The sequence below is a fragment of the Haliotis rubra genome, unplaced genomic scaffold, assembly GCF_003918875.1.
Source record: "Haliotis rubra isolate DU_JTF1 unplaced genomic scaffold, ASM391887v1 Scf105, whole genome shotgun sequence".
In the NCBI taxonomy this organism is placed as follows: Eukaryota; Metazoa; Mollusca; class Gastropoda; order Lepetellida; family Haliotidae; genus Haliotis; species Haliotis rubra.
In genome coordinates, this window is record NW_025764948.1 from 1,020,057 (window position 1) to 1,032,239 (window position 12,183).

Consider the following 12,183-nt stretch of genomic DNA (forward strand, 5'->3'; position numbering starts at 1 on the left):
TTATATTACAAAACCTTTATTCAAAGCATTCATTGTTTTAGCATACAAAGCTGGTTTGGGTCCCTTTCACTACAAAACAAAAACAAATAGTCCAAAATCATCAATAAAACCAGCAAATTATCAGGAGTCTCTTTGGAAAATCTAACTCTTTTAGGCACGCGGCATGTTGAAAAATTTGCTTCCAAAATTGCTTCCGACTCCGAGTATTTTCTTCATAACGAATATAAACTTCTACCTTCCGGACGCCGCTTCCAAACTCCACTTTTCACAACTAACAGGGCATCAAAAACATTTATTCCAACCAGCATCGCTATTTTAAACCAGTATATTTACACTAAATTTTTATCGGTTTTATTCTCAAACCTCACCCTCACATCTTACGCCCCGTTGATTTATTATCTTTTGTATTTTAAATGTGTAGCTTCTGCATCAGGCATTTACCTCAATGTTATTTTATTCACTCTTTCATAACCTGTTTTGAGTGCTAATATTTATTCCTTTATGTATATAGAACACTTACCATAATATTCTTTTACCAAACTTTACATTTTTTATACCAGTTATCATTGCACTGATGTGGTTGAATGTATTACTTGTTATGTGTGTCATGTCATAGTCCCCTTGTGTAAATACTGTGTTGTTATGTGTGTCACGTCATAGTCCCCTTGTGTAAATACTGTGTTGTTATGTGTGTCATGTCATAGTGCCCTTGTGTAAATACTGTGTTGTTATGTGTGTCATGTCATAGTCCCCTTGTGTAAATACTGTGTTGTTATGTGTCACGTCATGTCATAGTAAATACTGTGTTGTTATGTCATAGTCATAGTGCCCTTCTGTAAATACTGTGTTGTTATGTGTGTCATGTCATAGTGTCATAGTCCCCTTGTGTAAATACTGTGTTGTTATGTTGTCATAGTCCCCTTGTGTAAATACTGTGTTGTAATGTCATAGTCCCTTTGTGTAAATACTGTGTTGTTATGTGTGTCATGTCATAGTCCCCTTGTGTAAATACTGTGTTGTTATGTGTGTCACGTCATAGTCCCCTTGTAAATACTGTGTTGTTATGTGTGTCACGTCATAGTCCCCTTGTGTAAATACTGTGTTGTTATGTGTGTCATGTCATAGTCCCCTTGTGTAAATACTGTGTTGTTATGTGTGTCATGTCATAGTCCCCTTGTGTAAATACTGTGTTGTTATGTGTGTCATGTCATAGTCCCTTGTGTAAATACTGTGTTGTTATGTGTGTCATGTCATAGTCCCCTTGTGTAAATACTGTGTTGTTATGTGTGTCATGTCATAGTCCCCTTGTGTAAATACTGTGTTGTTATGTGTGTCATGTCATAGTCCCCTTGTGTAAATACTGTGTTGTTATGTGTGTCATGTCATAGTCCCTTTGTGTAAATACTGTGTTGTTATGTGTGTCATGTCATAGTCCCCTTGTGTAAATACTGTGTTGTTATGTGTGTCATGTCATAGTCCCCTTGTGTAAATACTGTGTTGTTATGTGTGTCATGTCATAGTCCCCTTGTGTAAATACTGTGTTGTTATGTGTGTCATGTCATAGTCCCCTTGTGTAAATACTGTGTTGTTATGTGTGTCATGTCATAGTCCCCTTGTGTAAATACTGTGTTGTTATGTGTGTCATGTCATAGTCCCCTTGTGTAAATACTGTGTTGTTATGTGTGTCATGTCATAGTCCCCTTGTGTAAATACTGTGTTGTTATGTGTGTCACGTCATAGTCCCCTTGTGTAAATACTGTGTTGTTATGTGTGTCATGTCATAGTCCCCTTGTGTAAATACTGTGTTGTTATGTGTGTCACGTCATAGTCCCCTTGTGTAAATACTGTGTTGTTATGTGTGTCATGTCATAGTCCCCTTGTGTAAATACTGTGTTGTTATGTGTGTGTCATGTGTGTACTGTGTTGTTATGTGTGTCATAGTCCCCTTGTGTAAATACTGTGTTGTTATGTGTGTCATAGTCCCATGTGTGTCGTCATAGTCCCCTTGTGTAAATACTGTGTTGTTATGTGTGTCACGTCATAGTCCCCTTGTGTAAATACTGTGTTGTTATGTCTCTCATGTCATAGTCCCCTTGTGTAAAGACTGTGTTGTTATGTGTGTCATGTCATAGTGCCCTTGTGTAAATACTGTGTTGTTATGTCTGTCACATCATAGTCCCCTTGTGTAAATACTGTGTTGTTATGTGTGTCACATCATAGTCCCCTTGTGTAAATACTGTGTTGTTTTGGTGATTCTCATACTGTTACATGTACTATTTATTGCTCTATGTATCACAGCAGCTGATGTACAACAAATTCCCTTTCGGGCGAATGAAGTATTATTATTGAAACTCTCGTGAAAACGGGTGAAAATGAAGTGTCACAGCAGCCTCCCCTCCTATTATTATTGAAACTCTCGTGCAAAACGGGTGAAAATGAAGTGTCAACCCTCCTCCTCTTCAAAAGAGTGCAAAAAAACCCACAAAAAAAAAACCCCCACCCCCACCCCCATTCTCAAAAAGTTGTATCAGCCTGTGAGCATCGGGTATATGCTAGTATAGTGAAATAGTCAATTCCCTTTCCCTGATTTACCCAATGGAGCTCAATGAGACCGCTTGATGTGTTTCATATTTGGATCTATGCATACAAAGTCAGAGTGACAAACACACGAGGCTGTATGACAGAGGATTGGCTTTATCTTCGTTTCTATGTCGAGCTATATTTCAACAGCTCCAGCTTTCGGTATTTAAATTTCACAACTTTTGAGATACAATCTAGCATATATGATTGTTGATCAAAGTTGTTCGATCAAGGTTACAACATATTCAAGGCCCCAGTAAAGCTTTCAAAACGTTCTGTGGTAGACATGCGGAGGACATTATCAAATCTGACACACCAGTGACCAAATTGATGTTTGATGCAATTCCCCATTTTGACTTGCTGTGGTTTCTTAGGTGGACATTTGACTAGTCATTGCATGTATTTGTGACGGGTTCAAACGGTGGGGCAGGATACGCTCAACATTTTGCTCATAAACACCTGGCAATGATATTGTTGGAATTGTACAGTCGACTCTTCTTTTAAGCAGAGATTTTTTTGTGGATGTGGAAAAGTTTGGTTCTTTTTATCGGTATTTATTTACGCGTAATCAAGTGAACAATACCTTTGGCTAACTGAAATAGTTTTGGTGTCTCAATAAAAGGTTTGCATTGTTAAATTGAACCTCTAAATCTTTCATTTAATGTCTAGCAACCTTTTCTCTCTCTGTATACTGTCACATCATTGTTTACATAAATATTTCAATTTACACTATAGATTTACATACAAATATTTTTAACCGACTTCTATATTACACATTATTACATCGCAGTTGTTGTAATATGATGTGTACATATTGATTGGTAGTGGAAGCAAACCTTATTGTAGCAGGACGCCACCATATTGTAGCCGGACGTGTTGTTTATATCGCTCACATAAACACACACACACGCACGCACGCAAACACAGAGAAAGATTTGAAGCCTTGAACGACCTGACTTTGGATCGGATGTCAGGTTTGCTGATTTAGTGGTGATGTCGTCGTTTCCCAATTGCGTCGTCGATGCTCTTGATGCCGATCACAGACACGATTATTTACAGCCCCCCGTCATATAGCTGGAATAATGCTTAGTGCAGTTTTAAACAAGACAGACGTAAATCAATATGATTGATTGATTAGTCATTGATCTTATGTGGTCATTGGCTGATTTCACAATAGAGTTCTGTACGAACCTCTTTGTAGGCTAGCGTTTGCGTTTTGATGAGGAAATCACCTCGTAACAATATAGTCTTAATAATCGACTTAATCACTGCAGGTATTCTTTGGATCCGACTTCATTATTCTTTCTAGCCATCTTCGTGTGAGCATATAGAGCGTATATCCAGACTTTGTTAGGGTCGTTACAGCCGAGCCTGTTATAGCATATAACATATAGCATGTTATGGTGTTTAATAGATTCCGTTTCCAGAGTGATCACTGTACTCTGGTGCCCTGGTTCAGTGTTTGTAGGTCCAGAAGCTTTGTGGACTTCACATATCATCGTGTGGTATGTGAAGCCATGGGTATGAAGGCGTGTATTTTGGCCTGACCCAAGCATGCCAGCACTGCCATATTATGTTGGGTTGATAACATCATAACTTAGAGACACCAAGATGCCGTTGTACAAAACAGGTGAGGTGAGGTGAAATTGGGTTTTACGTCGTGCTTGAGAATATTTCGCTCATATGACGACGTGCATGCGTGTGTATGTGTATGTGCGCCTGCTTGTACTAGCCCAGACTTAAGCTGGTTTTATGGTGCTAGCCCACTGAGATACCATGCCGCAGTGAAGCATGAATATCCCACCCAGACACATTATACTGACTCCGAGCCGACCAGTCCTTGTTGTACCCATTAATGCTGAGCGCCATGCAGGAACCAACAAGTACCATATTTTAACGTCTTTTGGTATGACGCGGTCGGGGATCGAACCCGCGACCTTCCGCTCTCCGGGCGGACGCTTTAACCACTACACCACGGAGGCGGTCCTTGTACAAAACGATCTTAGCGCTAAGGTGACCGTAACTCCCATACTTTAACTACTTAAAGTAGCCATAGCGTTAAGGTTGTTTTGTACAACGGCTCCCTGGATATAGTGCAGGGATTGTTCATAGGTTTATTAGTGGTTACTTTAATTAAATCCCATCAATACATTTGTTATAGTTGTGTATGGACCATTTTTTATTATTCAATAAAAGAATGACCACACGGGGGTGTTGGTGATGCTGATGCTGATTATTGGTTTGAGAGAAGTGTTCACCAAGACCCAGCTTTAAGAATACGATAACCAAAGCTATACGAGTTACATTGGCACACATGCTGGCAGTAGTCTGAATCCCAGTACACCAACTATTCCACATGTTGATGCATCAGGATATCATGTGTTGTAGCATTGAATTCGCGTTCTTCACCTGAAAGTATATCAACACAGGTCTATGTCTAGAGGAGATATAAATACCAATATTGCATAGTTAACCAATAGCATGTCACTCTGATTTAGAACCCGACAGAGTTGACCTCCACCTCTTTGTTGCTTCCATGTGACGTTTAGATACAAAGTAGAGTGAGTGAGTATGTTTTACGCCGTTTTAGCAATGTTCCCGCTATATCAATGCAGCGGAACCAAAAATGGGTCTCTCACATTATACCCATGTGGGGATTCGAACCAGGATCTTCGGCGTGACGAACGCTTTAGCCACTAGACTACACACTCCAGTACAAAGATCAGTGCCCTAAGAAGCACGTGATCCGAAGTGGTTGTAAAGGTAGGATTACAAATACGAACAGGGATTATCAAGCAACAACCAAGAAGACGTGGGCTGTAGTCTGGGTTCGACGCCCATAACAGACTGGCTTGCCTATGTGTGTGTAGGTACATTGTATTGCTGTGACTTTGGATGGCGAGGGGAACAGATGGGATGATCGGTGTCCTCCCATTTTGTGAGAACTCCCAGTTGTGAGACACATTAATTAACGGTTCAGTGCACACAGGTGGTGCTTTCCCATCCTTACGATGAAAGTGGGAACAGCCTTGTTGTTGAACAGCCCTGTTATTGAAGAGTACCCGCAGGAGGCATAGTTCATTAATGAGTTGACACAGAAGACATTGTTCGTTGAAGAGCATTTATTGTTTTCAATAGATACTGAATTACTGAAAAAGATTATCCTGAACTGGTGATATATTCTACTTGTTGAAGGCCTGCTATAATGGTGATCGGAAAGAGTAGTCAAAGGTTAATAAATACATTTGGATTAATTATTGTTGCAACAGTTATTGCTAGATTTTTCAAACACGTAAATCTGAGTAGGTAAATTAATTTCTCTTCAAATGATCACGAAGTTACCTACACAAAGTGTTTATTTTTAAAGCCATTTATCTGAGTACGTTAATTACTTTATCTTTTAGAGTTTCATTAAGTTACCTCCACAAGATTCAGTTAAATAGCTAATCCATAATTAGCTGCGGTTAATCCATTCTATCAGATAAGGTAAGGTCTGTTTTCTTTCCTAAGTACCTACTCCACTGTCTCACAACTGGGAGTTCTCACAAATGGGAGTAGACCTGATGATCTACATCGTCTCTGTCTGTGGTCGGCTTGAATCTTTCACCAGCAGCGCCCGATGCAGATCGACCGTGTTCTGACCCACTTACAACACCTGCACAAGACCGCTTTGTCAAGGTCACTCATCTCAGGAAGAAGACCAAAGCACCAGTAGTTCAGGGACCAAGAGGAACAATAGCAGCAGAGAGGATTCGAACCTGGTAACCTTGACATATACTCCCGATATGCCATAGCCACCTGTTTGCAAAAACATTCCGCGAAAGGTAAAACGTGTTTTGAAGGCAGATCTTGAATCAATGTTTCCCCGGTATGGTAAATATACTATGTATTTGAGATACATGCTGTTGGTACGGAGCTGTGTGTGTTGACATGCAACACTACCTGAATCATTGATTTCCGAGGACAGGTGATAACGCACTGCATCCCAATGCTTCAACACCAGGGATGAGTGGATCGATGAACTACCTTACAGTGCTCACCAGAAAACATTTGAGGCAAACCTTGCTGTTAGTAGTGTTATGTAGGTGGTGTCAGAGAAAAAGATCTAACAAGTTTACCGCTGGTGAGGAACGAAAGTGACCTTACAGCGAATCCTCCTAACTGCACACTCATCGCAGCGCGTGCCTCGCTCTCTGCAGTGGTTCACCCCAACCATCATAATTACATATTGATGTTTATGCGGACGCTGCAACAACAAACTGCGGTAAAAAAAGAAAATCAATATAACAATTTGCCCTGAATCACGTAAATAAATCGATCCAATGTCTTTTAGTATGTCTGTATTGTTCTTCCTACAGTTCGCTAGTTACACGTGACGCGTTGATGCACTAACTTGGACATCGGGAATCTGGTTACGTTGTCCCAGACAGTCGAGTTAGGGGCGCGACGACCGGAAGTACCGTTGGCTTTTACGAACAACTTTCGTTGTGCCACAGAAATCGTGTTTTCGATCAATACAATGTAGTACCGCATCATTTATTTAGAGTATATGTCATGGAAGGGCAAGAAGTCACCGTTTACAACCACCAGTAGTATGACTTAACATGGAGAAGAATTTACCTTGACTTATGTTTTTTCTCTGAAATGAACATGTTTAGATTTGTTTGTCTTCCTTGAGTTGTCTTTTAACGCATTGTACAAAGAAATAGAACAAAGTACACACCAGGTATTTTTGGATTATTTTGAAAACTATTCACGTTCACTATAGACTGAAGTTCGCGTAACCTCTACACGGCTATTTTCAGCGTGACGCATGTCGCATCGGGCCGAAAGGAATCAATGTCACAGAATCGGTGCCGTCGAGTATATGTTCTTACAGAATGGCGAAATAAGAACATGGGAAATGAAGGATGTAGATGTTCCTGCCATTTCGTGAAACTTCGTTTCCCAACTATAGATACACCGAAAATATAAACATCTGTTGAGAAATCCTTCTTTCGAATACCAACGCTATCTTGGTACGAAGAGAGAATGCACAGGGGTTTAGCCTCTGCAAAAACAAATCACACAGAAACACAATAAAGTTAGTGTACAAGTAAACATTTACCCTATTACCGGCTGGTGAACGATATTGGACACCTAGAAGCCGAAGGTTCCAGAACGTTGAGTTAGTAAGGTCCTGTAGACTAGTACCAAATACCAAACTCCGCGAGAATATTTGTACATGACAGTCGGACTTTCAGTATTGTACGTATCTCATACCGAACGCCGTCAGTTGTGACGGCGTGATGTCACCTCAAAAAGTATGGCGTAGAGTAGATTGATTCTTTAGAAATGATCGTGTATATATTTAGGAAATAGAGACGAAGAGCCGTATATCCAGCTAAATGCGGACGTCCACTCTAGATCGAGATGCAATGATTAGCATTTGCAAGACTGGTATACGTCATAGAATTGAGTCTGTACGAGGGTTTGAACGAGTGAGTGGTTTTACGCCGCTTTAGCAATATTCCAGTAATATCACAACGAGGGGCACCAGAAATGGGCTTCACAATTGTACCTATGATTGTGGGGATTCGGGCCTTCGGCGTGACGAGCGAACGTTTTAACCACTAGGCTACCCCACCGCCCCAGTTTTGAACGACAAATTAGGTTGGTTGGGTCTTCTGTTAGGATGTGACTTGTAATGTGATGTCCTCAAACCTTTCTCTCGTGGTAGCGAGAGCTAAGATTTGGTTTTAATGAGACTCGAATAACATAAATCAAATTTACCATTAGCCATTGGTATCAGGCTTAATCCTTCTTTAATATCAACGTGAACTGCTGAGGGGAGTAGAACAGATGTTGCTTTGTCTGTTGTAATTATGTATTGTATTTAAGTACAGGAGGGTCACACGTTGTCTGGCCCGTCATTAAATACCAGTGTTCGCCCTATGTATTGTGATTACTGACCCGATGCAACACGTGTCCCGTGTAGCGTCAGTATCGACCTATAACGCTCGTATTGGACCTGGACAATGTCCATCAGTGTTACCTGACGTACGTCGCTATTGTCACTACTCAATGGTCACATATCAGCTGCAACTGTTTGTAAGATGGCAATGGCACTATTGTCTGTAAGGAAGTATCTCGTTATTTGAAACCCAGCTGGGTGTTAGGTCAATAACATTATCTTAACGCAAAACAGTATTCACTAATACAAATTGTCATTATCTTGCTAAAGATAATTCCCGAGAAGGAAACTGAAAGTGCAGTGATCTCTTCCACGCAACCTCTGATGAGGAACTATACAATGTAAAGCGTACAAGAGATGGAGGAGCAACTCGTGGTGACTAAGCTGTAAAGCATAACCTTTTTATTTCAAGGCCACGCCTTGGAAGCCGTCACATATAAAGCATTTAATAGCCTAGAAAAATATGTCTATTAACAAAAATGCTGTGTCTTCACAGACAAGGAATACATTTAAAGGGTTAGACAGACTGTTAAGTCTGAAAGACTCAGACTTTTGTCGCCTGCTTATCCTTCTCGTTGCATAAGTAAACCAATCAAGAGGGTGTGAATACCATGGAAATATCATTAGCACATGGCTGAACCAGGCAAACTAGTGGATAAAAGCATGAGCAACAATACATGCCATCAGGGAACGGTGACATAAAATTATGTCAGTAAAAGATAAATATAAAAATGTAAAAAATATGAACAAATATTTTTGCGAATGATTCATGTTCAGCTGTTGCTGACAATGTCGTGTGTATCTTTAGTGTCCTTTAACTGACCATTTCACTATGTGTATTTGTATTGATGTATATTTGAACTTACAAATTCGGAGCCATGTGTTAAAGGCAGAGTCTGCTGGCTAGTGCCAGAATAGATATTTACATTGACGATATACATGTAAACAAGTTGTCTCACATTTATTTTTTGGCAATCATTCACGGTTGCTTGATTTACAGCATAAAGTTTCAGATATCAGACTTTCAACTCAAATTGTAACGACTTAACTCGCTAGGACCGGAACGGGATCTGCCTTCAAATCGCTGCCTAAAGATATACACAAAGAACTTCATTAAGCACCACCAGTATTTTGGCAATGATATGTACACGTACATAAATCTTCTCGTGGTGACCACGATGGAAAAACATGCGGGTTTTTTTTACCCGTATGATCCTTTGACTCTTAAAAAAACGACAAAATGATCGGAATCCATGTTGCTTTTAATAATATGATAATTGCTGATTTAAAAAACACCGAGTTTAATACAAAATCATGTCTGTACAAGTATGGCCCTGAAATGTTTTAATGTTGAATTTATTGGTGAATGGGAACATTCAAAATGTCATTTTGCGCATCTTACACGATTCAAGGTCAATACCGAGTGTAACCTCCATGTGACTGTATGAAAGCCAGCATTCTCCTGTCAGCCACCTGATCCTCTGAAGGGTCAGTCTACGCCATTCCTCGTGTCAAGCGGCTTCCAATTTGGCCAGGTACTGTACAGGAGGATCCCTTTGTTGCACACGACGGGCAATCATGTCCCAGATATGATGAACTGATCAAACCAACCAGGTGCGATCACGTGACTCGAGACTTAAACAAACATGCACCACGTGGTGTGTTTTCAATGAGGTGATAATATTGTCATTGTCAGATAGTGTTATGATAGCGGCGATAATCCTATCGCTATAGGTATATAAGTGTAGTGTTGTAGTGTAGTGTGGTGATGTATAGCGTTGTAGAGCAGTGTGGTGACGTGTAGTGTTGTAGAGCAGTGTGGTGAAGTATAGTGTTGTAGTGTAGTGTGGTGAAGTGTAGAGTAATGTAGTGAAGTTTTATAGGCTGGTCTTACATTGTTGTCAACTTGGTACAACCATGCTGCAGTCGCAGTACTTAACTCTCTAGCCGTTTAGTTTCGGTAAGGGCGGTGGGGTAGCCTAGTGGTTAAAGCGTTGGCTCGTCACCCTGAAGACCCGGGTTCGATTCCCCACATGGGCACAATGTGTTAAGCCCATTTCTGGTGTTCCCCGCCGTGATATTGCTGGAATATTGCTAAAAGCGGCGTAAAACTAAACTCAGTCAGTCAGTAGTTTCATTTGATTATTCATTTGACTTGGTCCACATTCAGAATCACTAAATCGAATGTCGATTCGTTCCTGACTCTTACAGTTTCTTCGCCCATTCCTGACCACTTCCGTCTGAACGTCACCCACGTCCGGCTTGTACCGGAACAGCACGAGCTGGCCACGAATGCGATGGGATGGCATGGTAGTACTTCCCCCTCGTCCGTTTAAACGCTTATCCAACAACGAGAGACAGACGATGGTTGTGAGGGAATCAGACATACAGTACGCAGCCGTTATTTACAGAACCCCTTGTAAACCTTTACGACGTTGGAATGATTAGAAGACACAATCTGATAGTCACTGTCCCGATCTGGTGTGCGACATTCCGGTTGTCCGGATGAAGAGTCGTTCGAAGTGATCCGGAATGGATGCATTCGTCACCACTCCACCGGTTTCTGTAACCTGTAAGAGGATCGCTCTTCGGCTTGTCCCGGAATAACACGAGTTGGTCACGAATGAAATGGATGTCCTCAGATCTTTGTCTGGCTTGTAGCGAGAGCGAATCTGATTTTAATGAGATTGTATTGTATTCATTGTTAGGAGTCTCTATATATCACTGTCTCTAGATATATGTGGCATAGTCTGGACGTTATAGCACTTTGTTCAGCGATATATACGGGATACTTTAATTTATAATATATCGCCTCATCATGTAACGGATAGATATATTGTATATAATGTAATATAGCAATATTCTATCTATTTGTCGGGCTTCTGTAAATAATATTGTCTACCAGATAATCCAGTGATTGGCACCACAAAAACCGATCTACGCAATTGACCTACATTGACATGCATCGACTGACAACCGCCTCTTACGACAAGCATGGGTTGCTGAAGACAATATGTACATTGATTATCCACCACAAGAATCCAATGGCAATTCTTAAACGTTCGGTCCGAACAGGTGCTCATACCCTGTCATACTGGAATGCACATGTAAAGCAGGTTTTTCACACAATATCCCAAAAGCTGTGGGTTTCAAATTCAGGAGCACCAATCACATTGGCGTAAACATTTCATAATTGTAGCATGTGCACTACAGTTTCTGGACTGATTTAAAAGACAACCAAGGCAAGACGTTGACTTTCAGAAAATACACGATGGCAAGTTATTGGGGCGGGGGCTGTCCTGTTGCTGCATCGCTGCTAACATGAACATTAATTATTTGTCAACTTGCGATGAAGCACATGGACACCGGTGAAGCAAACGGTCCTCTAAGATCTGGAAAACGGATGAAGACCACTGAGCATGATGGCCCAGTCCTACTTATTCTGGCAAGATGCAATCCCATGACCCATGCCGAAGAACTGAGCTGGTAGTGTCGAGTGGGAGTCCGACTCTAAACCATTATCATCAGAAGGAAGCTGTGGGATGCTGGTCTGAGGGCCAGGCACAGACATGAACGTCTGACGTGGTGCAGACCCTGAGAAAACAGCAACTTGAGGACATGGCGAAGGGTTCATTGATCTCATGGAAGGT